The sequence below is a fragment of the Mirounga angustirostris genome, unplaced genomic scaffold, assembly GCF_029215605.1.
Source record: "Mirounga angustirostris isolate CCGP_5_RB_7025 unplaced genomic scaffold, mMirAng1.0.hap1 SCAF_16, whole genome shotgun sequence".
Taxonomy (NCBI): Eukaryota; Metazoa; Chordata; class Mammalia; order Carnivora; family Phocidae; genus Mirounga; species Mirounga angustirostris.
The window spans coordinates 35477928-35502175 of NW_026991724.1; the positions used below are offsets into that span (position 1 = coordinate 35477928).

The following is a 24248-nucleotide window of genomic DNA, read 5'->3' on the forward strand; positions in this document are numbered from 1 at the left end:
TCCCAGTTTCTTGCTAACTTACCTATATACCCTAAGGAAAACCTGCCTATAGAAAAATCCTGGTCCATTTTCACAAAACCTGGTATCTTTAGCTCGTCTATGGTCTTTAGAGTTATTTAGATTCTATAATACATACATAAAATACTTTATACATTGTCAAGTCTTCAAGTTTAAAGATTTGAAAACATCTAAATCCTCCTTCCTTTCATAACAAACTTCTCAAGTATATAATCCATATTCCTGTTCCTTCCTTCTCTTAGGAGGACTTTAGGACAGGGCTAGGCCCAAGTAAGGCAGTCTGTTCAGAATGCCTACATGGTATAATAAGTGGCTAGAAAGGCATTTCTGGCTAATAAGCCCTGTGAGGAAAACTAAAATACCATTTACATTCTAGTTCCACAAGTAAGGAGTCTGCAAATTGCCATTCCACACCATCCTAACAAGTAAAAAGCTGAACAGACTGAAAAATTGACAATTCTTCTTACATCCATAAGGCGGGTGGGCGGGGGGTGGGGGGGTGGTTAGACAGAGCATACTGCTGCCCTAAGACTGGAGAGACCTACAGGTGAATACAGACAGCCATGGCTTCCTGGAGCAGAGACTCATGAGGCAGAAGTCACCTTGGGAACCAGTGCCAGGGTAGTTAAAACCTGAAGTTTAGTAATTGAACTGCTAGAGGCTCAGTTAAAAACTGGAGTAAAAACTAAGAGTTAACATCTCCAGGAGGACCAAGTCATAAGGAGTTCAGGTTGAGATTTACCTGCAAAATATTGAGATTTACCTGCAAAAACTCCACCAGGTTCCCATAGAAAATGAGGAAAATCCCCTATGTCTTCCAGCAGGGGGAGGGGAAAAGAAATCATTTTGAAATACAAGTATCCACGCTTTCTAAAAGTTCTTGCTACACTAGTTCACTTTTACAAAAGACCTACATTACCACCTGTTTTCATTAACTGAAAGAAATCCAGAGGATTTTCACTTTTACATTAAAAAAAAAAAGCCGTTACTGTACAAATGCAGGACTTTTGTAAAAAAAAAAAAAGTAAATGTGTAAACCTTCACTTTACACATTAAGGCTTACAAAAGGTTCCATAGGAACACTCTACTTTCAGACTGTGGGGGAAATCTCTACATGGAAACACTGTGTGGAAAATGGTGAACCAGACCTTGATCTATTGGTCAGTAGAACCTAACTGACCTGGGGAAGGGGAAATACCCAACTCCAGCCAGCTCTACTCTTCCAGATGAGGAAGAGAAATATGCAACTTGAGCCTACTAGAGCTATTTTATCTTGCCTAAGGGGAGAGGGGAAAAAAATGAGATACACTTGTGAAGTTCATAGTCCAGAGGCACAGGCTAACTAAAAGACTAGACCTAATCATCAGATTACAAAATCCTTTGCATCCCTTCCCCTCATATCTCACCACATTACCAAGGGCCTATTTACAACAGTTCCTTTATACTACATCATGTCCAGCTATCAAGAAAAAATTACAGAGCATATCAAAAAGAAAAAAAAAAACTCACACAATTTGAAGAGACAAAGTAAACATCAGAACTATATGTGACAGGGATGTTGGAACTATCAGACTAAATTTAAAATAACTATGACTAATATGATACAGAAACTGCTGAATGAAGTAATAGTAAGCAAGAACACAGGGGCAATGTAATCAGAGATGGAAATCCAAAGAACTCCTCAAAAATGCTAGATATAAAAAAATACTATAAAAGAAATTAAAAATGTCTTTGATAAACTTATCAGAGATTCAACACAACTGAGGAAAAAATCTTGGCTAGAGGCTATATAAACAGAATCCTTGAAAACTGAAAAGCAGAACAAAACTGAAAAACACAGAACAGAATATTCAAGGGCTGTGAGACAACTAAAAAAGGTGTAATATATGTAATAGGCATACCAGGATGAGAAGAAAGAAAGAAAAAAAGGAACAGAAGAAATATTTCAAACAATAACAACTGAGAATTCCCCCAAATTAAGTCAGATACCAAACCACACATATAGGAAGCTCAGATAAAACTAAGTAGGATAAATGTCCCCAAAAACTACACCTCAGAATTTCATTTTCAAATAACCAAAAATCTAAGATAAAGAAAAAATCCAGAAAAAAGAAAAAACAATTACCTTACCTACAGCAGAACAAGGCTAAAAATTACATTCAACCTCTTCTCAGAACCATCTAAGTGAGACTGGAATGAAATACTGAAAGTGCTGAGAGAAAAAAAAAAAAAAAAACTAAAAAACTATCAACCTAGAATCCTGTACCCTGCAAAATTATCTTTCAAGAGTGAAGGAGAAATAAAAACTTTTTCAAATACATTGAGGAAATTTGTTGCCAGTAGGCCTGTCTTGCAAGAAATGTTAAGTTCTTTAGAGAGAAGAAAAATAATAAACTCAGATCTGAATAAGTGAAGGTGAAATAAATTTTTTTATTACTCTTAATGGATTTAACGGATAACAGTTTGTTCAAAATAATAAATAGTAACAATGTAATTGATTTTTTTTTTTTTTAAGACTTTATTTATTTGACAGAGAGAAAGACAGCGAGAGAGGGAACACAAGCAGGGGGCATGGGAGAGGGAGAAACAGATTCTCTGCGGAGCAGGGAGCCCAATGTGGGGCTCGATCCCAGGACCCTGGGATCATGACCTGAGCTGAAGGCAGATGCTTAACAACTGCGCCACCCAGGCACCCTGATTATGTATGTTTATATCAACATGTATCCTTATATATAAGTTAATGACAGCAAAGATATAAGGAAGGAATTAGGGTTATTTTGTTATTATAAAACACCACACATGAAGTGGTATAGTGTTATCTGAAAGTGGACTTGGATTAGTTGTAAATGTATATTGCAAACTCCAGGGCAACAAGTTAAAAAAAGTAAAAAGAGGTCTAACTGATATGCTAAGAAAGGAGAGAAAATAGAATCATATAAAAAACTCAAATTTAAACCACAAAGGCAAAAAAGAGTGGAATACAAAAATGGAGAAACAGGATAACAAATAGAAAACAGTAACAAGTACGGTAGAGAGTAATCCAACTATATCAACAATTACTTTGAATGTCAATGGTTTAAATGAACCAATTAAAAGACAGAGACTGTAAGAGTGGATCAAAAACATGACCTAAATATATGCTGCTATAAGAAACTAACTTTAAATATGAAGATACAAATTGATTACAAGTAAATGAATGGAGGAAAATATACCATGCTAACACTAACCAGAGGAAAGCTGGAGTAGCTATTTAATTTCAGATAGAGCAGACTTTAAGTAAAGTTACCAAAGATAAAGAAAGGAATGACATAATTATAAAGGAGTTAATTCTCCAAAAACACAAAACAATCCTTAACATGTATGCAACTAACAGAGCATCAAACTATGTTAAGCAAATACTAGCAGAACTGGAAAGAGAACTAGATGAATTTGCTATCAAGGTTGGAGACTTTAACACCCCTCTATCAGAACTAGGTAGATCCAACAGCCAGAAAATCAGTAAGGACAGCTGAACTCAACAACACCATCAATCAACTGGATACAATTGACATCTATAGACTATTCCACCCAACAACATGAAAATACACATTCTTCTCAAGTTTACATGGAATATTCACCAAGAAAGAACATATTCTGAGCCAAAAAATACACTTTAATAAATGTAAAAGAATATATATCATACAATGTCTTTTCTCAGACCACAACAAAATTAAACTAGGAGCCAGGAACAAAAAGATAATAGAAAATCCCCCAAATATGTGGAGATTAAACAACATACTGCTAAAAAACACAAGCCAAACAAAAAAATCTCAGAGAAATTTAAAAATATTTTGAGATAAATGCACTTTTCAAAATTTGTAGGATGCAGTGAAAGCAATGTGTACAGGGAAATTTATACCACTGAATACATATTTTAAAAAGAGAGATCTGAAATCAATAATCTAAGATTCTACCTTAGGAAACTTTGTAGTTAATAAATATGTTAAGGGAGAGGCTTTAAGACTACATAAATTGTTTCTCTTCATATTTATATCCAACAATTTTAGCATTTATCAGTAAATCTTGTTTACAATAATTATTACTATAGTTCTTGCCTAAAGGTTATTTTCTATTTCCCTATTTACTTTTATTTATTAATTGGAATTCTAACATAACAAATGTTTTATGTGACACTGTTGCAATGAACATCTTAGTATGTTTCTAGGAGCTTCTCAGCCATTTTGCAACATGGTACACATAGAGTAATATTTATACAACACACTGAAATTACTGGACAAGACTCCTGGCAGCCAGAAGTTAATTGTCCTGGGAGGTGACACAAATACCTTTAGAATGAAGGACTCAGTTCCTCAGCCTGTCTGTGGTATCCTAGCAGGAAAGCTCTGATCTAGGGTATATATCTGAAAGTTGAATTGCTAAATTGTAGACTAAGTGCACTTTTAACTTCACTAGATGTTGTCCAGATGTCCTTCATAGTTTAAAAAAACTGGTGACCAAGTTCTGGCCAATAAAATTAGGCTGACATCACTGGGTAAGGCTTCTAGAAACTGTTTTTAAAGACCCTCCTTCTTTCCCAATTCTTACTTGCTGGTGTCGACATGATACCTAGAAGAACAGCACCTTTACTACAATTATTTGGATAAATGTCCCATGTTTAAAGATGGCAGAATAGGAGAAAAGTAAGTCTATATCCTTGATGACATTGATCAGCTACTGTTAAAGCCCAGGACTTCCAACCTCCAAAAATGCTGGTGCATGAAATAAAACTTGTATCTGTTGAAACCACTCTTAGTTGGATTTTCTATTACTTGTTGCCAAATGTAACTTAAATTATATATTATTCATGACTCATTTCACATTTTCATTTCTCCACCTTTCCTCTTTCTCTGCTCTCCCCCTGCCAGCTGGAGTTGGTTTGCAATTTAGGATCTTAAAACGTCTCTGCCGACTCAATCAAAAGTAGTATATTTGTCATTCTCTATCAGACCATGCCATTTGAATTTGCTACATTGAATCTTATCTTTTTTTCTATTTTAGTAAGCTTTTGCCGATTTTCCCAACTAAAATGTAATTTCTACAAGGCAGGGAGGTGCTTTGTCTGTCTTCATCATTCTGTATCCCTAGTGCCTAGAAGAGTAATTTCTACATAACAACTCAACCAATTTGTTGAAGGAATGGTTAAATGACCTACAAACATTTTTAAAAGAATTTGATTTTTCATACAACCTCTGTCAAGTTTTATAAAATTATAGCAACCTCATAAAACTTATTGGGGAGCTTTTCCTGTTTTATCAGGAATTACCTCTTCCTTTAAGCTTTGGTAAGATTTGCCTATAAAACTAGCTGGAACAGTTCTTTTTTCTGGAGAAGTTGAGGGGCAGGGGAAAGATTTCTCACCAATAATTTACTTTTGTCAAAGACTATAGATCATGCATTTCTGAGAGGGTGAAAACTGGTTCTTGGAAGCAAAAGAAAAAATCTTAGATATTACAATAGAATGTGGCCATGGAATGTTCAACTCTAACTTGACAAAATCTTATTCCCTAATTTCTCACATTACAGAAAACTTACATAGTTTCCCCCCCTCTTGAGGGCAACAACAAAAATAATAAAAAGGTTAAGACCATAATATAGGTCTATTTTATTTTTCTATTTCTTAAGTTAGTATTAGTAACTATATTAGTTTGCTAGAGCTGCCATAGCAACATACCCAAGACTGGTCTTTATTTTCTCATAGTTATGAAGACCATATACCAAGATAAGGGTGTCAGCAGGTTTGGTTTCTTCTAAGGCCTTTCTCTTTGACTTACAGGTGGGCCACACTCTTGCTACTTTGTCCTCACATGGTTGTCCCTCTGATCACATATGCCCCTGGTGTCTCTTTGTATGTTCCAATATCTTCATCTTATAAGTACACCAAACAGATTGTATTAAGGCTCACCATATGGGCATGATTTAAACTTTCCTCTTTAAAGGATTTATCTCCAAATACATCTGCAACAATCCTACCTCCAAATAAGACCACATTTTGAGGTACAGGGCCTTTGGGTTTTAACATAGAAATTTGTAGAAAGTGGAAGGCGGGGGCACAAATCAGCTTATAACAGTAACTTATAGTTTTCCCAGAACCCATTCTATTTGGGATCATTTGGATATTTATTGTCAAATAATTTCTTATTTGTAGTTATATTCTCCTTTTCATTCCTAATATTATTCATCTGTTTAAGTATTCCTTTTCTACTGGGCAAATGTTGTTGAAGTTGGTTTAAATTATTAACCTTTAAAAAAATATAATTCTTGGTTTTGTTGACAATCTGTATTCTAACTTCACATTTTACATAATTATTTATATTTTTATCTTTATTACTTTCTTCCTTCTACTTGCTTTGTGTTTATTATTTTTTCTAAATTTAAAAACAGAACACTTGGAGGGGCGGAGCAAGATGGCGGAGGAGTAGGAGACCTGGATTTCGTCTCCTCTCAGGAATTCAGCTGGATAGGGATCAAACCATTCTGAACACCTACAAACTCAACAGGAGATCGAAGAAAAGAAGAGCAACAACTCTCTCATCAGAAAAGCGACCACTATCTGGAAGGTAGGACGTGCGGAGAAGTGAATCCGAGGCGACATTCGGGAGGATAGACGGAGGGGAAGGGGCCTCCGTAGGCCGCTTCCGGCAAGTGATAGAGCCACGGAGCACAAAATCGGAACTTTTAAAAGTCTGCTCCGCCGAGGGACGTCACTCTGGTGGCTAAGTGGGGGGTGGAACCCTCTGGGACAGTGTGGTCTCAGGACCCTCGGGGTCGCAGAAAGACCGGGGGTGCCTGAGTGTGGCAGAGCTCCCAGGTAACGGAGCAGGGAAGCCGGCTGCAGAGGCGGAGCCCAGGTGCGGGCTCTCAGCTCGGGGTTGCCATAAACCGAGATCCGCGGCACAGTCGGGCCCCTGCTCCTCCAGCAGGGACCCAATAAGCGGCAGATCCGGGGAGACTCACCTTCCTCCCCCAGGAGAAGCCGCGCAGGAGCGCACCGCAGGGATCTGCTGGGTTTGGAGACTCCACCCGGTGTCGGGTGCCAGAGATAGAGGCGCGCAGTCCCAGGCTGGGTGAGCACGGAGTGCGGCCAGAGACCAGGGAGACGGGAGTGACTGACGGCTTTTCTCTGGGGGCGCACTGAGGAGCGGGCCCCGAGTTCTCGGATCCTCCAGGGCGGAGATTGGGAGGCCGCCATTTTCACTCTCCGCCTCCAAAGCTATACGGAAAGCTCGCAGGGAACAAAAGCCCGGAGAGAAAACCAGAGCAGATTACTTACCCGGGAGGGGGCAAGGGTGGGGCACTTCCGCCTCCGGCAGAGACATTTGGAAACCACGGCAACAGGCCCCTCCCCAGAAGATCAGCTAGAACAGCCAGCAAAGACTAAGTTTACCGATCAATGAGAATGGCAGAACTCCAGCGCTAGGGGACTACTGCACATAGAATTCACGGCTTTTTTACCAAGATTCTTTAGTCTTTTAAAGTTAATTTTTTTTAACTGTCTTTTTTGTCTTTTTATTTCTTTTTGAATTTTTCTTTTTCCCTTTTTCAACCAACATCTTATCAATCCTTTTAAAAAAAAAATTTTTATTTTTCATTTTTAGAGTCATATTCTATCCCTTCATAGTAGTTGCCCGTATTTTTGGATTATATATATAAGTTGTTCTCTCTTTAAAATTTTGAGATAGTTTCGTCTAACAGATTAAAATATACCCTAAATCTCTAGTATATGGTGTTTTCTATGCCCCTGCCTGATCACAACCTCTCCCTTTTTTTTCTTTTTCTTTTTTCTTTTTTTAAATCCTCTTCTTTCTTTTTTCCAACAACTTCTTATCAATTCCTTTTATAAAATTTTTTATAATTTCCATTTTTACAGTCATATTCCATCCCTTCTTCATATCAACCCTTATTTTTGTACATATATAAGTTTTTCTTTCTTTAAAATTTTGGGAGGCACTTTCTTCTAAAAGACCAAAATTCACCCCAAATCTAGTGTGTGGCACTGATCTATATACCATATAGATCATATTTGACCACATTCTGGTTTTTCTTTTCTTGTTGTTGTTTTGTTTTGTTTGTTTTTGTTTTTATCTTTATCTTTTTCTTTTTTTTCTTTTTCTTTTTTCTCTCTTTCCCTTTCTTATCCCACTGCTTCAGGTCTTTTCTGATTTGTTTAGAGTATATTTTCTGGGAACGTGGTTACTCTGCTAGCATTTTGTTCTCTCATTAATCTATTCTCCTTTGCACAAAATGACGAGATGGAAAAAATCACCTCAACAAAAAGAACAAGAGGTAGTACCGAATGCCAGGGACCTACTCAATACGGACATTAGTACGATGTCAGATCTAGAGTTCAGAATCATCACTTTAAAGATACTAGCTGGGCTTGAAAAAAATATGGAAGTTATTAGAAAAACCCTTTCTGGAGAAGTAAAAGAGCTAAAATCCAACCAAGTAGAAATCAAAAAGGCTATTAAAGAGGTGCAATAAAAAATGGGGGCACTAACTGCTAGAATAAATGAGGCAGAAGAGTGAATCAGTAATATAGAAGATGAAATGATGGAAAATAAAGAAGGTGAGAAAAAGAGAGATAAACAACTACTGGATCACGAGGGCAGAATTCGAGAGATAAGCGATACCATAAGACGAAACAACATTAGAATAATTGGGATCCCAGAAGAAGAAGAAAGAGAGAGAGGGGCAGACGATATAATGGAGCAAATTATAGCAGAGAACTTCCCTAATTTGGGGAAAGAAACAGGCATGAAAATCCAGGAAGCACAGAGAACCCCTCTCAAAATCAATAAAAATAGGTCAACTCCCCGACATCTAATAGTAAAACTTATGAGTCTCAGAGACAAAGAGAAAATCCTGAAAGCAGCTCGGGAGAAGAGATATGTAACCTACAAGGGTAGAAACATTAGATTGGCAACAGACCTATCCACAGAGACCTGGCAGGCCAGAAAGGACTGGCAGAATATATTCAGAGCACTAAATGAGAAAAATAGGCAGCCAAGAATACTCTATCCAGCTAGGCTATCATTGAAAATTGAAGGAGAGATAAAAAGCTTCCAGGACAAACAAAAACTAAAGGAATTTGCAAAAATAAAACCAGCCCTACAGGAAATCTTGAAAGGGGTCCTCTAAGCAAAGAGAGAGCCTAAAAGCAACATAGACCAGAAAGGAACACAGACAACAGAGGGGAACTGTCACCTTACAGGCAATACAATGGCACTAAATTCCTATCTTTCAATAGTTACCCTGAATGTAAATGGGCTAAATGCCCCAATCAAAAGACACAGGCTAACAGACTGGATTAAAAAACAAGACCCATCGATATGCTGTCTGCAAGAGACTCATTTTAGAACCAAAGACACCCCCAGATTGAAAGTGAGGGGATGGAAAACCATTTACCATGCTAATGGACACCAAAAGAAAGCTGGGGTGGCAATCCTTATATCAGACAAATTAGATTTTAAACCAAAGACTGTAATAAGAGATGAGGAAGGACACTATATCCTACTTAAAGGATTTATCCAACAAGAAGATCTAACAATTGTAAATATCTATGCCCCTAACATGGGAGCAGCCAATTATATAAGGCAATTAATAACAAAAGCAAAGAAACACATCGACAACAATACAATAATAGTGGGGGACTTTAACATCCCCCTCACTGAAATGGAGAGATCATCTAAGCAAAAGATCAACAAGGAAATAAAGACTTTAAATGACACACTGGACCAAATGGACTTCACAGACATATTCAGAACATTCCACCCCAAAGCAACGGAATACACATTCTTCTCTAGTGCCCATGGAACATTCTCCACAATAGATCACATCCTAGGTCATAAATCAGGTCTCAACCGGTACCAAAAGATTGGGATCATTCTCTGCCTATTTTCAGACCACAATGCTTTGAAACTAGAAGTCAATCACAAGAGGAGTGTCGGAAAGAACTCAAATACATGGAGGCTAAAGAGCATCCTACTGAAGAATGAATGGGTCAACCAGGAAATTAAAGAAGAATTAAAAAATACATGGAAACCAATGAAAATGAAAACACAACTATTCAAAATCTTTGGGATGCAGCAAAGGCAGTCCTAAGAGGAAAGTATATAGCAATACAAGCCTTTCTCAAGAAACAAGAAAGGTCTCAAGTACACAACCTAACCCTACACCTAAAGGAGCTGGAGAAAGAACAGCAAATAAAGCCTAAACCCACCAGGAGAAGAGAAATCATAAAGATCAGAGCAGAAATCAATGAAATACAAACTAAAAGAACAGTAGAACAGATCAACGAAACTAGGAGCTGGTTCTTTGAAAGAATTAACAAGATTGATAAACCCCTGGCCAGACTTATCAAAAAGAAGAGAAATGACCCAAATCAACAAAATCATGAATGAAAGAGGAGAGATCACAACCAACACCAAAGAAATACAAACAATTATAAGAACATATTATGAGCAACTCTATGCCAGCAAAATAGATAACCTGGAAGAGATGGATGCATTCCTAAAGATGTATCAACTACCAAAACTGAACCAGGAAGAAATAGAAAACCTGAACAGACCTAAAACCACTAAGGAAATTGAAGTAGTCATCAAAAATCTCCCAAAAAACAAAAGCCCAGGGCCAGATGGTTTCCCAGGGGAATTCTACCAAACATTTCAAGAAGAATAAATACCTATTCTTCTGAAACTGTTCCAAAAAATAGAAACGGAAGGAAAACTTCCAAACTCATTTTATGAGGCCAGCATTACCTTGATCCCCAAACCAGACAAAGACCCCATCCAAAAGGAGAATTACAGACCAATATCCCTGATGAACATGGATGCAAAAATTCTCACCAAAATACTAGCCAACAGGATCCAACAGTACATTAAAATGAATTATTCACCATGACCAAGTGGGATTTATCCCTAGGCTGCAAGGTTGGTTCAACATCCGCAAATCAATCAATGTGATACAATACATTAACAAAAGAAAAAACAAGAATCATATGATCCTCCAATAGATGCAGAAAAAGCTTTTGACAAAGTACAGCATCCTTTCTTGATCAAAACTCTTCAGAGTATAGGGATCGAGGGTACATACCTCAATATCATAAAAGCTATCTATGAAAAACCTACAGCAAATATTATTTTCAATGGGGAAAAACTGAGAGCTTTCCCCCTAAGGTCAGGAACGCGGCAGGGATGTCCACTATCACCACTGCTATTCAACATAGTATTGGAAGTCCTAGCCACAGCAATGAGACAACAAAAAGAAATCAAAGGCATCCAAATTGGCAAAGAAGAAGTCAAACTCTCACTCTTTGCACATGATATGATACTTTATGTGGAAAACCAAAAAGACTCCACCCCAAAATTGCTAGAACTCATACAGGAATTCAGTAAAGTGGCAGGATATAAAATCAATGCACAGAAGTCAGTGGCATTCCTATACACCAACAACAAGACAGAAGAAAGAGAAATTAAGGAGTTGATCGCATTTACAATTGCACCCAAAACCATAAGATACCTAGGTATAAATCTAACCAAAGAGACAAAGGATCTGTACTCAGAAAACTATAAAATACTCATGAAAGAAATTGAGGAAGACACAAAGAAATGGAAAAACGTTCCATGCTCATGGATTGGAAGAACAAATATTGTGAAGATGTCAATGCTACCTAGAGCAATCTACACATTCAATGCACTCCCCATCAAAATACCATCCACTTTTTTCAAAGAAATGGAACAAATCATCCTAAAATTTGTATGGAACCAGAAAAGACCCCGCATAGCCAGAGGAATATTGTAAAAGAAAAGCAAAGCCAGCGGCATCACAATTCCGGACTTCCAGCTCTATTACAAAGCTGTCATCATCAAGACAGCATGGTACTGGCACAAAAACAGACACATAGATCAATGGAACAGAATAGAGAGCCCAGAAATGGACCCTCAACGCTATGGTCAACTAATCTTCGACAAAGCAGGAAAGAATGTCCAATGGAACAAAGACAGTCTCTTCAACAAATGGTGTTGGGAAAATGGGACAGCCACATGCAGAAGAATGAAACTGGACCATTTCCTTACACCACACACAAAAATAGACTCCAAGTGGTTGAAAGACCTCAGTGTGAGACAGGAGTCCATCAAAATCCTAAAGGAGAACACAGGCAGCAACCTCTTTGACCTCAGCCGAAGCAACTTCTTCCTAGAAACATCACCAAAGGCAAGGGAAGCAAGGGCAAAAATGAACTATTGGGACTTCATCAAGATAAAAAGCTTTTGCAAAGCAAAGGAAACAGTCAACAAAACCAAAAGACAACCAACAGAATGGGAGAAGATATTTGCAAATGACATATCAGATCAAGGGCTAGTATCCAAAATCTATAAAGAACTCATCAAACTCAACACCCAAAGATCAAAGAATCCAATCAAGAAATGGGCAGAAGACATGAACAGACATTTTTCCAAAGAAGACATCCAAATGGCCAACAGACACATGAAAAAGTGCTCAATATCGCTCAGCATCAGGGAAATCCAAATCAAAACCTCAATGAGATACCACCTCACACCAGTCAGAATGGCTAAAATTAACAAGTCAGGAAACGACAGATGTTGGCGGGGATGCGGAGAAAGGGGAACCCTCCTACACTGTTGGTGGGAATGCAAGCTGGTGCAGCCACTCTGGAAAACTGTATGGAGGTTCCTCAAAAAGTTGAAAATAGAGCTACCCTATGATCCAGCAATTGCACTACTGGGTATTTACCCCAAAGATACAAAAGTAGGGATCCGAAGGGGTACGTGCACCCCGATGTTTATAGCAGCAATGTCCACAATAGCCAAACTGTGGAAAGAGCCAAGATGTCCATCGACAGATGAATGGATAAAGAAGAGGTTGTATATATATACAATGGAATATTATGCAGCCATCAAAAGGAATGAGATCTTGCCATTTGCAACGACGTGGATGGAACTGGAGGGTATTATGTTGAGTGAAATAAGTCAAACAGAGAAAGACATGTATCATATGATCTCACTGATAGGAGGAATTCTTAATCGCAGGAAACAAACTGAGTGTTGTTGGAGTGGGGTTGGGGGGGAGGGATGGGGTGACTGGGTGATAGACACTGGGAAGGGTATGTGCTCTGGTAAGCGCTGTGAATTGTGCAAGACTGTTGAATCTCAGCTCTGTACCTCTGAAACAAATAATGTAATATATGTTAAGAAAAAAAAAAAAAGAAGAAGAAGGTAGCGGGAGGGGAAGAATGAAGCGGGGGAAATCGGAGGGGTAGACGAACCATGAGAGACGATAGACTCTGAAAAACAAACTGAGGGTTCTAGAGGGGAGGGGGGTGGGAGGATGGGTTAGCCTGGTGGTGGGTATTGAGGAGGGCACATTCTGCATGGAGCACTGGGTGTTGTGCACAAACAATGAATCATGGAACACTTCATCTAAAACTAATGATGTAATGTATGGGGATTAACATAAGAATTAAAAAAAAACCTAAATAAATAAATAAATAAAAATAAAAAAATAAAAGTTACTTCATTCCAAATTTCCAGGTATAAAATAAGTCATGGGAATGTAATGTACACATGGTGACTATACTTAATATTATATTTCATATTTAAATGTTACTAAAAGAATAGATCTTAAAAGTTCTCATCACAAAAAATTTTTTTGTAACTATATATGGTGATGAATGTTAACTAGACTTGTTGTGGTGATCATTCTATAATATACGCAAATATTGAATCATTACGTTGTATACCTGAATCTAATATGTTGTATGTCAATTATAACTGAATTAAAAAGAAGTTACTTTAAAAAAAAATAAAAATAAATAAATAAAATAAATAAATAAAAACAGAACACTTAACTTCCTAGTTTTTCATCATAACTCTTTCTTAAAGCTAAAAATTGCCTACTAATAACACTTCACAGCTACATTTCACAAGTAGTGGTGTGTATTGTTTCACTGCCATTCCATGTTATTTCTCAATTTCCATTTTCATTACTTCTTCAAAATCATAAAACAGAAGTGTATATTTTTAGTTTCCAAAAACAGGATATTTAGTGGGCACCTTTTACCCACTGACTTCCAAATTTAATGTAGTCAGAGAAAATATCTACTTGTTCTGTTATTCATTTAGTCTTTGTAGAATTTTGTTGAGACTAATTGTGCCATTCAAATAATCTACATCATAACTTTCATTTTTTGTCTCCTTTATTTGTCATTTTATAAGGGAAATGTGTTAAAAACCTCCTACCTATTCCATTAAATTTTTGTTTTATGTATTTTGAGGATATACTGTAAGGTCTGTACAGTACTATTTCATCTTCCCAGTGAAATGTTCCTTTAATTATTAAATAATGTTCCTTTTTATACATTTATGTTAAATACATGGGGTTAAAAAAAGACTACTGTAGGGACGCCTGGGTGGCTCAGTTGGTTAAGCGACTGCCTTCGGCTCAGATCATGATCCTGGAGTTCCAGGATCGAGTCCCGCATCGGGCTCCCTGCTCGGCGGGGAGTCTGCTTCTCCCTCTGACCCTCCCCCCTCTCATGTTCTCTCTCTATCTCATTCTCTCTCAAATAAATAAATAAAATCTTAAAAAAAAAAAAAAAGACTATTGTAAAAAGAAAACCCCCAAATACAATGGCATTTTAAGCTATAATTGATTTCTTGTACAATATAGTTTGTCTATGGGTGATATAGTCTTGTTTACTTGTTTGTTTTAATGCGATCTTATCTCAGTTTTGAGGCTCTGGATGGAGACTGGTTAATTCCTCTTCCTGTATTGGGATTAAGTACTGATTAAGTTCATATCCCAGCCACTTCCTTTACTGGGTTCTCACTGTGCATTATGCACTTAACCTAATTACTTCAGGGCTAGATACAATAAAAACATAGAGACCCTGGGGCCCATAGGAGTACTCAAATTAGCCAGTACACATGGAGACTACAAAACCTACTTAACTCCACCCTCCTCGTTATACATAAGCTGTCCCCTATAGTTGCAGCTTGTAACCCTGTCCTCACCTACAACCCCCAGTGTGGCCCTACATAGGGGCTTTCTCTCTCATTTAGAGCTATAAACAAAAGAGTTGTCCATTTCATCCATCTGAGTGTCACTATGTTGTTTCAAGCCATCAAAACAATTTTTTTTTCCTTCAAAAAAAACCTTAAACCTTCTAAAACACAGATTGGCATGGCAGCTTAGTTCCACAATGTCATTTAGAGACCCAGGCTTCCTCTATCACTTGTTCCCTAATTCCCCAGGGGTTTTCTAGGTGGGGGAAGGGGGCAGCGGGAGGGGAGAATTTATTTTTATCTACTCTCTGCAAGACTCATGTTGGCATCAATTCAGATGATCAGTCACCACTTCTTCAAATATTGCCTTTCCTCAATTCTTTTTACTCTTTATTATTATGAAGCATATATGGGACCTTCTCATTCTATCCTCATTACTCTTAAACCTGCTTTCATATTTTCTTTTTGCATCTCTGTTCTCCCAAAACTATTTTCCAGTTCATAAATCCCTTCTTCAACAATGTCCAATCTACTCTTTACCACTAATCTTTTAGTTGTTCCATAATCTTTATTTCTAATAATCACTTTTGGTTCTTTTTCATACATTCTCTTATATTCTTTATCTCTATAATATTAATATTTAACAATTTAAACATTTTTATTTTAGAGTCTCTTTCAAACAGTTCTATTATTTAAAATTCTTGGAGTACAAGCTTTCCTATCTGCTGTACTTGGTTGTTTTGAATAATTTCCTCATGTAATTTGTAATCATTTGTAATTATTATTTGTATTATTTAACTCATTTCAATAAAGGTTTTCATTTCTGGATATGTACCTAAAAAGCATTTTATCTTTGTTTCAGACCATATATCAGCATATGGCACAGGCTTAAAGTTTCAATTAGGGTCCTAGACAACAATAGCTTCCTATTCTCTAGGCCAGTGGCCTGAGGTTTTTTTGTTCTCCCTCCAGAGAAGACAGTTCTTTATAAGTTCATGCATAGAATTCACATGTAACATCTCATCCTGAATGAGCCCAAGGCAACATCTCTTGTTCCAATGTGATCTTTTAAAAACTCAAACTCTTGGCCCATAAAATCTGTGGTACAGGGACTGCAAAACTGGACTCAATCCTCCACCCTTCTCTTCATCTAGACCCTTTGAAATATGATTTTATAGTTCCTTCTAACAAGAGGTCAGAAACAGGATTTGCTTCAGCCAGCAGAATGTGGCAGAAGTGAGGGTGTGCCAACTCTGAGCCTAGGCCTCAAGAGGCCTTACATGCATCTGTTCTCTCAGATCCCTAAATTTCCCTTGAGAATAATCCCAGCTCCTTTCTTGAGGATAATAGACCACATAGAGCAGAGATGGTTTATATCAGTCAATACCATCTTTAATTGGCTGTCAACCTATCAACTAACCGTAACATGCATGAGTGAGCTCAGCTGTTCTTGGCTGACCAAGCAGAATTGGCTAATCAGCAGAACTGACCAGCTCTTCTATAGACCAGTAGGGAACAAAAGTTGTAAATAAGACACGAAATCTGGGGGTACTTTGTTAAGAAACTGTAATAGCTAAGTGATACAATATATCTGAATCTATGAGATCCCTGAGCTTAACCATATCACCAGATCAAATGCTAATCTGCTAATTTTCTCATCATTTCTGGCATCTAGGAATTTCCTTTTCTTTCATTTCTGCTTGATTACTCAGCTGTTGTTGTTTTTTAAATAAATTTCGTTATAGTTTACCTAATAATATGTATTTTTGGAATTAAATCAGCTTATTCAGTTGTATTATCACACTTACAGAAACATGACCAAATATCTCTCGTGACAAGTACCCAACTACCAGTCAGGCATCATGGGATATTAAATAACAATAAAGGAATTTCGGAACTGGAAAACAATATCCTCAAAGAGTATTATTCACAGATCAAATATTTAAATCCTAACTTTAGCACCTCATCTTATCATCAGTGACTTCATTACCATGGCAGTTGAGAACCCACAACTAATAGTAACAAAATCAAAATGCACTAATGTTGCAAAGAAAGGGCTAAGAAACAATTAAAAATAGGTAAGTCACTAAAAAGATTTTTCTGTCACACTATGGGATATTAATGACTCTTTTTATTCTTGACAAAAAATATAGCAAGATTATATATCCTAAATGCTACTTAATTACATGGAAAGAGAATTGTTTAAAATTTCAGTAACTTGCAGAAGTTCTTGCCTTCTTACAGTAATTTGGAATAATTCTGAAAGTTCAATTTTATGCTGTAATTCAAGAATGATTATTCCAAATTTGCTTTGTAGCTAAACATGATGTATTTTAGTTTGACCAATGAAAATGAATTCTACTTCACAAGAAGTCATTTCATTGTCCAAATAGAAATATTTGTTACAAAAGATATTTTCTCAGGAAACAAGAAATTCCTTTGTACCACGTAACAGACTAAAAATTTTTAGACAATTCAGCCATTCACTAAACTAAAATATTAGCATTTCCTGATAAAATAGAAAAAAAGACTCTGACTATATGTATATTTAACTTGTATATAACACTAAAGATTATAACTCTTTATTAAGCATAAACATATTTGAAAAATAAATGCATTATTATGAACAATTACTAACATTATTTTCCTATAACATGTAATATAGAAAAGTGAATCCATATTAAACAATGACCATTTTATATAGTTTAGATAATTTATATATATTTCTGCAATAACAGAAGTGTCTATTCCAGCTTACTATGGCTCATGAAATTATTGGTATTTTTTAATCTATCAGTTTTATTTCGGTAATAACTAACATTTGGAAATACATCTTTTGGCAACACTATTCTTTAATTAGGTAAAGAAATCTATACCAACATACTGTAGGCCTAATTTTTTTTTAATTCCCCAAATTATAACATTATCCTGCAATGGTAAGCTATTGTAATAATAATTAAAAATCCATTTTAATCCTATTGAATATTAAATTTCCCCATCTCCCTTATCTCCTATCTACACACACACTGAAAGAAACAAACAAAATTCAGTTCTTAAATTTCTAAGCATGTATAGGGAAACAGGAATAAATTTTTACGTTTGGGAAATATTTTTAATTGGTTGGCAAAAATAGAACAAAACTGCTATTTTTAAATATTTGGAGACTAGATTGGAAAAGAGCTCAAGAGATCACCTATACCAACAATATCTTTCTAGATGCGTGCCTTCTAGCATCTATTCTAAAATATTTACAATGATGTAAGCACTAAAAGGCCCTATTTTTCTAACAGTAACAAACCTGAATCCTCTCCGTGTCTGTAAATTCCACATAGATTATAGCACCCCAACCTAGATGCAATATTGGAAAAGAGACTGATGATAATTTGAGTTTAATTCTTTCTATAACACATCATAACCAAGATATCTCTTAAATAACACTAACACAGTCTGAATTATGTTTAAAGTATCACAAGGGAAGGACAAATTACCATTTGAGGTATGAGGAAAGGTTTCAGAACGTGAACATTTCAAGAGAGCATGGGATGGAGGGTATGGGGACAGAGAATCGTAGCAATGGTTAGACAATGAATCTGATGACAGGACTGATGCTCTAAAGAACAATCTATTTGCAACAAGGTAACATTTTATCTACTAAAAAAGCAGATTAATATTGTGTCCATATATACTGGCATGTACATGATTGGCTTATGTGACACTGAATCTCTTATGAGACACTACCAGCAAAATAAAAAAAATGAGGTAAAATAAGCTTTCTTTCATCAGGAAAAGCTGGGTTTTGGGGTGGGGGAAAGGAGATGGGAGAATATCTAAGGGAAAATAATTTCCTGATTCTGGTACAAAATCATTTTATCAAGATCTCTTGAGTTCTTTTCCAATCTACTCTCCAAATATTTAAAAATAGCAGTTTTGTTCTATTCAATATACTGTAAATGACAGGCAAAAATAGGAAACAACCATATGCAGTAACTGAGGTAGCCATTAGCCACGTGTCTACTGAGTATTGCCATGTATCTAGTCCAACTTAAAATGGACTTTCAGTGTAAAATACATACCAATTTTGAAGACTTAGGAAAAATGTAAAAACATCTCCTTAATAATCATTTATATTTATTACATGTTGAAATAAAGGTATCATATGTACATTGCATTAAATAAAATTATAAAAACTAATTTCATCTGCTGTTTTTAATGCAGCTGCCGTAAATTTTCAATTACAGAAGTGGCTCACTTTATATTTCTATTGAAGAAACCAACTGTAGAGGATGGAAAAAAATACATGCTTCCCCAACCTGCATTCTTAGCAGGAAGTGCCCTATATAAGGCATAAGCAGGAGTTTGCTGAGGACTTTTGGGAAACCTTTTGAGGTTTCTGATTAAAAAAAAAAAAAAAGCCTACTTCTGAGGAAAAGCAGCTAACACACCCCTTTTATCAACCTTCCCCCTTCTTCCCATGATGCCAGTAGTTAGAGCAGCCATTTTGAGATAAGGAGAAACTGACAGACCAAGCAAGCAGCTACCTTCCAGGCATTATATTATATGAGAAAAACTAAGCACCTTAACATTTAAGCCACTGTCTAACTCCCAAAAGATATAGGATGAATTAGTCTAACATTTCAAAATGAATTATAATTTTACAAAGGTGAGGATGAAAGATAAATTTCAATTATTATTAAGACAAGCTTTATTAAATACAACAAACCTAAATTTATCCAATGAGAGCCTATATCCAACAAAAATTACAAAAGCATTTTTTTATGTTCAATTAGCCAACATATAGTACATCATTAGTTTTTGATATAATGTTCAATGATTCATTAGTTGCATATAACACCCAGTGCTCATCACCACATGTGCCCTCCTTAATACCCATCACCTGATTACCTCATCCCTCGATGCCCCTCCCTTCTGTAACTCTCAGTTTGGTTCCCAGAGTCCAGAGTCACTCATGGTTTGTCTCCCTCTCTGATTTCTTCCCATTCAGATTTCCTGTCCCTCCCCTATGGTCCTCCAAGCTATTCCTTATGTTCTACATATGAGTGAAACCATATGATAATTGTCTTTCTCTGATTCACTTATTTCAATTAGCATAATCCTCTGCAGTTACATTTATGTTGATGCAACTGGTGGGTATTCATTCTTTCTGATGGCAATTAATATTCCATTGTATATATGAACCACGTCTTCTTTATCCATTCATCTGCTGAAGGATGTCTGGGCTCTTTCCACAGTTTGGCTATTACAGACATTGCTGCTATGAACACTGGGGTGTGCATGTGCCCATTCTTTTCACTACATCTGTATCTGTGGGGTAAATACCTAATAGTGTAATTGCTGGGTCATAGGGTAGCTCTATTTTAAATGTCTTGAGGAACCTCCATACTGTTTTCTAGAGTGGCTGTACCAGCTTGCATTCCAACCAACAGTATAAGAGGGTTCCCCCTTCTCCACATCCTCACCAACATTTGTTGTTCCCTGTTGTCTTAATGTTAGCCATTCTCAGTGGTGTGAGGTGGTATCTCATTGTGGTTTTGATTTGTATTTCCTTGATGGCAAGTGATGTGGAGCATTTTTTCATGTGTCTTTCAGCCATTTGTAGGTCTTCTTTGGAGAAGTATCTATTCACGTCTTTGGCCCATTTCTTCGCTGAATTATTTGTTTTTTGGGTGTTGAGTTTGAGAAGTTCATTATAGATCTTAGATACCAGCCCTTTATCTGTAATGTCATTTGCAAATGTCTTCTCCCATTCTGTAGGTTAACTTTTACTTTTGTTGATTGTTTTCTTTGCTGTGAAGAAGCTTTCTATCTTGATGAAGTCCCAATAGTTCATTTTTGCTGTTGTTTCCCTTGCCTTTAGAGACGTGTGTTACAAAAGGTGCTGTGGCCAATGCTGAAGAGGTTACTTACAGCCTATGTTCTCCTCTAGGATTTTGATGGATTCCTGTCTCACACAGAGGTCTTTCATCCATTTTGAGTTTATCTTTGTGTATGATGTGAGAGAATGGTTCACTTTCATTCTTCTGCATGTGGCTGTCTAATTTTCCTAGCACCATTTATTGAAGAGACTGTCTTTTTTATATTGGATATTCTTTCCTGCTTTGTCAAAGATTAGTTGACCATTAGCTGAGGGTCCATTTCTGGGGCCTATATTCTGTTCCATTGATCTATGTATCTGTTTTTGTGCCAATGACATGCTGTCTTGGTGATCACAGCTTTGTAATATAACTTGAAATCAGGCAACGTGATGCCTCCAGCTTTGGTTTTCTTTTTCAACATTCCCCCGGAGATTCAGGGTCTTTTGTGGTTCCATACAAATTTTAGGATTGTTAATTCCACCTCTGTGAAAAATGTTAATGGTATTTTGATAGGGATGAAACTGAGTATGTAGATGACCCTGGGCAGCACAGACATTTTAACAATGCTTATTCTTCCAATCCATAAGCATGGAATGTTTTTCCATCTCTGTGTGTCTTCCTCAATTTCTTTCGTAAGTGTTCTGTAGTTTCTACTGCACAGATCTTTTAGCTCTTTGGTTAGGTTTATTCCTAGGTATCTTATGGCTTCTGGTGCAATTGTAAATGGAATCCATGCCTTAATTTCACTTTCTTCAGTCACACTGTTAGGGTATAGAAATGCAACCAATTTCTATGCAGTGATTTTGTATACTGCCACATTGCTGAATTGCTGTATCAGTTCTAGCAGTTTTTGGGTGGAGTCTTTTGGATCGTCCACATAAAGTATTATGTCATCAGGGAAGACAGAGAGTTTGACTACTTCTTTGCCAATTTGAATGCCTTTTATTTCTTTTTGTTTTCTGATTACTGAGGCTAGGACTTCTAGTACAATGTTGAACAACAGTGGTCAGAGTGGGCATCCCTGTCCTGTTCCTGACCTTGAGAATGATACTTGCTGTGGGCTTTTCATAGATGGGTTTTATGATATTGAGGTATGTTCCCTCTAACCCTCCACTGTGAAGAGTTTTAATCAAGAAAGGATGCTGTGGGCGCCTGGGTGGCTCAGTTGGTTAAGCGACTGCCTTCGGCTCAGGTCATGATCCTGGAGTCCCTGGATCGATTCCCACATCGGGCTCCCTGCTCAGCAGGGAGTCCGCTTCTCCCTCTGACCCTCCCCCCTCTCATGTGCTCTCTCTCTCATTCTCTCTCAAATAAATAAATAAAATCTTAAAAAAAAAAAAAGGATGCTGTATTTTGTCAAATGCTTTTTCTGCATCAATTGAGAGGATCATATGGTTCTTGTCTCTTCTTTTGTTAATGTGATCTATCACGGTGATTGATCTGCATATTTTGAACCACCTTGCATCCCAGGAATAAATCCCACCTGGTCGTGGGGAATAATCCTTTTAATGTACTGTTGGGTCCTATTGGCTAGGATCTTGGGTGAGTATTTTGGCATCCATGTTCATCACGGATATTGGTCTGGATTCTCCTTTTTGATGGGTCTTTGCCCAGTTTTGGGATCACGGTAATGCTGCCGCATAGAATGAGTTTGGAAGTCTTCCTTCCACTTCTGTTTTTTTGAAAAAGTTTCAACAGAACAGGTATTATTTCTTCTTTAAATGTTTGGTAAAATTCCCCTGGGAAGCCATCTGGCCCTGGAGTCTTGTTTTTGGGGAGGTTTATAATTACTGCTTCAATTTCCTTGCTGGTTATTGGTCTGTTCACATTGTCTATTTCTTCCTGTTTCAGTCTTGGTACTTTATAAGTTTCTAGGAATGCATTCATTTCTTCCAGATTACCTAATTTGTCGGCATATAGCTGCTGGTAATAAGTTCTAATTATCGTCTCCATTTCCTTGATATTAGTCTGGATCTCTCCCCTTTCATTCATGTTTTTATTAATTTGGGTCCTTTCTCTTTTCTTTTGGATAAGTCTGGCCAGAGGTTTATCAGTCTTATTAACTTTTTCAAAGAACAAGCTTCTAGTTTCACTGATCTGTTCTTCTGGTTTGTATTTCATTAATTTCTGCTCTAATCTTTATTATTTCTCTGCTCCTGCTTGGTTTAGGCTTTATTTGCTGTTCTTCCTTCAGGTCCTTTATGTGTAAGGTTAGCTTGTGCATTTGGTATTTTTCTAATTTTTTGAGAGAGGCTTGGATGGCTATGTACCTCCCTCTAAGGACCGTTTTTGCATTATCCCATAGGTTTTGAACAGATGTGTTTTCATATTCATTGGTTTGCATGAATTGTTTAAGTTCTTCTTTAATTTGCTGGTTGACCCATTCATTCTTTAGCAGGATGTTCTTTAACCTCCAACTGTTTGAGTTCCTTCCATATTTCTTCTTGTGGTTGAGTTCCAGTTTCAAAGCATTTTGGTCTGAAAATGCACAGGGAATAATCTCAATCTTTTGGTATAGGTTGAGACCTGATTTGTGACCCAGTATGTGATCTACCCCAGAGAAAATTCCATGTCCACTTGAGAAGAATGAATATTTTGTTGTTTTAGGACGGAATGTTCTGTACATATCTATGAAGTCAATCTGGTCCAATGTGTCACTCAAAGCTCTTATTTCTTTGTTGATCTTCCGCTTAGATGATATGTCCATAGCTGTGAGTGGAGTGTTGAAGTTAATGTATTATTACCAATATTCTTTATTTTGGTTGTTAATTGCTTTATATAATTGGCTGCTCCCATGTTGGGGATATAGGTATTTACAACTGTTAGATCTTCTTGTTGGATAGTCACTTTAAGTATGATAGAGTGTCCCTCTACATCTCTTACTACAGTCTTTGGTTTAAAATCTAATTTGTCTATATGAGGATGGCTGCCCTAGCTTTCTTTTGAGGTCCGTTATCATAGTAGTTGATTCTCCATCCCCTCACTTTCAATCTGGAGATATCTTTGGGTTCAAAATGAGTGTCTTGTAGAACGCATATGGATGGGTCCTTCTTTTTTATCCAATCTAAGACCTTGTGTCTTTTGAAGGGAGCATTCAGCCCATTTACTCTCAGAGTAACTCTTGAAAGATATAAATTCAGTGCCATTGTATTGCCTGTAAAGTCCCTGTTTCTGTAGAATGTCTGTTACTTTCTGGTCTATATTACTCCTGGGGTCTCCTTTCGCTTACAGTATCCCCCTTAATACTTCTTGCAAGGCTGGCTTGATGGTCACATGGTCTTTCAGTTTCTGTCGG

At 36.9% G+C, this 24248-nt stretch overlaps 1 protein-coding gene across 6 annotated transcripts in view; it reads right to left on the reverse strand.

The window, feature by feature from the left end:
- Window positions 1–24248, reverse strand: part of PHKB (phosphorylase kinase regulatory subunit beta) — a 318702-nt gene that overhangs the window by 172379 nt on the left and 122075 nt on the right. The window lies entirely within an intron of this gene.